This window comes from Solanum dulcamara, chromosome 3, assembly GCF_947179165.1.
Source record: "Solanum dulcamara chromosome 3, daSolDulc1.2, whole genome shotgun sequence".
In the NCBI taxonomy this organism is placed as follows: Eukaryota; Viridiplantae; Streptophyta; class Magnoliopsida; order Solanales; family Solanaceae; genus Solanum; species Solanum dulcamara.
In genome coordinates, this window is record NC_077239.1 from 52,366,953 (window position 1) to 52,370,843 (window position 3,891).

General features: G+C 38.3%; 1 pseudogene; it reads right to left on the reverse strand.

Moving 5' to 3' along the window:
- Positions 1 to 3,470: 3,470 nt before the first annotated feature.
- On the reverse strand, positions 3,471 to 3,589 carry LOC129883802 (5S ribosomal RNA; annotated as a pseudogene).
- Positions 3,590 to 3,891: the final 302 nt, after the last annotated feature.

Sequence of the window (3,891 nt, forward strand, 5' to 3'; positions counted from 1 at the left end):
CATGGAAGAAATGCGAGTATCAACAACCTTAACTTTTCAGTGCCCTCGGTTTCACCTTAGCATTTATGGAACCTAGTTCCTTATTCGTCTCCTCGACTATTTCTTTAATTAGTTAAGGCGTTAACGAAAATTGGGCAGCACCTCCCCTATAAAGTGCCTTATCCGAATTTCCAATTACATCCCTAATCACTAAAACTGACCAAGAACAACACCCTGCAACATATAAATATAAAACATGGTGATATCACGCAACACATGCTCCAAACAACTTGCTGAAAATTAAGACACCAAAATAGGGTTTCTAGTCTTTATTTCACAAAGACTTTATTTATACAAAACGAGGGGTCGTGTGGATGTTACCAGAAGAAAACACACCCCTTTTAGAACACATTTAGGCCCTGCAACAAACCCCCACACACATACAGTATTACACCACAAGCACAACACTTTACTTCGACAACAATTCAACTATAGCAATTCCAATTTAGTTTATTTTGAACGTCAAGCATCTCTATGATGTTTTCACATTTCCATCTACTTAAACAACATATAATACACTTAATACCAACACCATAACCTCCAAATTGAAATTAAAGACCTTACCGTGCCCGTAATAGGACAAAACTTGCCAATACTATCAAAATGTGAATTCTGGACAGCCTACTATCTTGTATTGTCACTTAGTTTCAAAGGGGTAATTAAGGGAAAAAGGATTTGTGACCTCAATGATAGTTATAGACATGTGTCTCAGGGTAGCATACAATTTTGAATCACCCTACAACAATTGTTTACAAAAAGAAATGCCCAAAATACCAACAACAGTCCATGTAGGATTTCCCAAATCAAAATCTGGGCAGAACCTCCCCCATACTTCATCACCCTTTTTCGAGCAGATAAAAGCCAAAATGGATTTTATAGGCTAAATGAAAGTTATATCCCTATCAATTATCTTTCCAAAACATCTTTAATCACATGAAACGAAGCCTTACACAAGGAGTTATACTTGTATTACTAACAACAGTTTAATTCAAAAATGGGTCTGTTCCCTAGCATTTTCTCTCTTTCTTTCTCTCACGTTTTCTCTCTAGTTCTTGGCTGAAATTTGGATGAGAATCAGATTATGAGCCATATAACACACATATATACACCTCCGTGTTGTTAAGGAACGCCGTAAATAATTAATTCATGGAGAGAAAATTGGAAACCTACCTTAGTTTCTCTTAAACCGTGGCTTCTCTCTTTTCTCTCTATGTTTGCTGAAATTTTAGATGAAGAATAAGTTAATAGTCATCATAAGACATATATATGTACCTCTTTAGAAGGTTCCACGTGGCACTCCCCTAGAGGTGATACGTGTCAGCCTCCTAGGGTGCCACCTCAACCCATACGGCCAATCACATACTGCCATGTGGCAGTGGGATCCACCCCAAGCTACTGCATCACCTACTTCTCCAAGTAGGTACATCACCTACTTGCTTTGAGTAGGCACGTCGTTTCCTTAGTTCCCGTCCGTAGGTCCATAATCTCGCCTTACTTCAAGAGCTTATGCATTCCTTGATACTTAATTTCAACGTATACTCAAGTTGCTTAATTACGTAGGACATCCAAGTTGATAGATTACGCAAGTAGATCGAGTCCTACGACTCATTACTTGGCCTCTAACTCCTTCTGAATTCTTATAACCCTATTTCCAATCATCCCTATTATGGAGTATCTCATTCTCGTTCCCTTAGAGTTATTTGATAGCGTGGTAGACAATCTAAGTCACGTGGAAACTTTTAAGAAGCTTAAGAAAGAGTTCTGAAGTACCAAAGTACGGGGCATAACAAAAACAAACAGCAGCATATATACAAGTAAATCACTTCAACATTACTCAATACAACTCCAAACCACTAGCTCAAAACTACGATATCAAATTAGAGTTTTTAACCTTTATTTCATAAAATCTTTAACCATACCAAACAGGGGGAGGGTCGTCATTTGTGCTCCACAGCTACTGGTGTCATCACTCTACAAAGAGGTGGAACCCAATGGTCACATGGCAGCTTGTGGCCTCTCTGGCTGCAACAAGCAGAACCCACACCCTTTTTAGAACACTTTACATCCCTGCAACACACCACAAAACTAGCTGCTAATGCAGAACCACAATCACAACACACTACTCGACTTTGATTTAGCTATAACAACTTCATTTTAGTTTATTTCTAATGTCAAGCGTCCTTATGAAATTTTTCCACTTCCAACCTCATTAAATACATGTAATATACCTCATAACATCATCATAAACTCCAGTTCAAAGGGAAAAACTTTACCTAACCCAAAACTCGCCAAAACTTGCCGGAACTCGCCTCAGAATTTGCTTTAGCACAACTGAAACTTCGGGGCTGTTTGTTAGCCTTTTGGGGCTTCTACAAACCATTAATTTATATTACCAATACCTTAATAACATCATGTTATACCCTAGATAACTAATTCACGGAATGATATCGGAGAACTTACCTTTTTCCTCTCCAAATATATGGCCTTCTGTCTCTACCTCTCTAGTTTCTTCTCTTCCTTTCTCTCTTATTCTTGAGTTTTCTAGAAATGTATGGAACATTGATAATTCTTGACACACATATATATAGTCCACCTAAGAGGGTGACACATGTCAACCGCTAAGTGGTGACATATGTCAAGCCCTAAGTAGTGACATATGTCAAGTCCTCAATGGGCCAACACATCACCTCCTCCAATCCAGGGATGGCATATGACATGTGGGTCCCACCCACTTGCTCCATCTTCTTCCATGTGGCACTCTCTCATGCCGACACATGTCACTCTCTTATGCTTCCATGTGTCACCTTTTTTTCCCCTTCGTGGGTTCTTTTTCTCGTCTTCTTTTACGAATCTATGTAATCCTTGCTACTTAAGATGGGTACGTACTCAAGTTGCTTAAGTATGTAAAATTTCTAAGTTGGTAGATTACGTATGTAACACATCCAAGGTAATAACTTACACAAGTAATTCGGGTCCTATGACTTACTACTTAGCCTCCAATTCCTTCTAGATTCCTATAACTTTATTTCCAATCTTCCCTGCCATGGAGTATCACATTCTCCTTTCCTTAGAGTTGTTTGATAGAGTTATAGCTTATCCGGCTCATATGGTAACTTATAAGAAGCTTTCAAGAACTTAGGAATTTTTCAAGAAACTTAAGAACCCTAAGAATTTTTTTAAAAAGAAACTCAAGAACCTCTGAAGGTACCAAAGTCTTTCGAAGTGCAAAAGTATTGGGTATAATATATTTTCCCCCTTTAGAGCATTCATCCTCGAATGTGAACCAAAAACTTCCTCCTGATCTTATACTGACTATATGGAGAGTGTCTCTGTCCTATTGCTATAACATAGACTTTCATCGAGAAATCAATATCAGATTTCCAAAGTTTAGAATTACTTGTAGATGTAGGTAATAAGTACGAATACTTCTGTTTCCTTTCCTCTTTTACTTTCCAAGGGGTCACCCATCCTAGTACTACTCTCGCCCAAGCACACTTAACTTCAGAGTTCTGATGGGATCTGGTGCGTTAGTTCTGGTATGATCAAATCAATCCCTTAAGGTCTCCACCAATGGTTCCTCACATGGTCTCAGATACCGCGGCTTCTATCTGTTTATTCCTAACCTCAAGATCTATCCATCCCTTATGGGATCTCATTTAAAGTTTAAGTATTCCCATTTACATATGATAGCGTCAATTGATTTTATCTTACGATTATATTTCTATTGTCCACTTCCCTCGTTTTAGGGTGTACCCATGTCATCCTCTATTTATTTTCAACTATTCACACACAAATGATTCTATTCCAACATATTTAACATGTTGCACCATGTCTACACCCTCTGTTAGATCA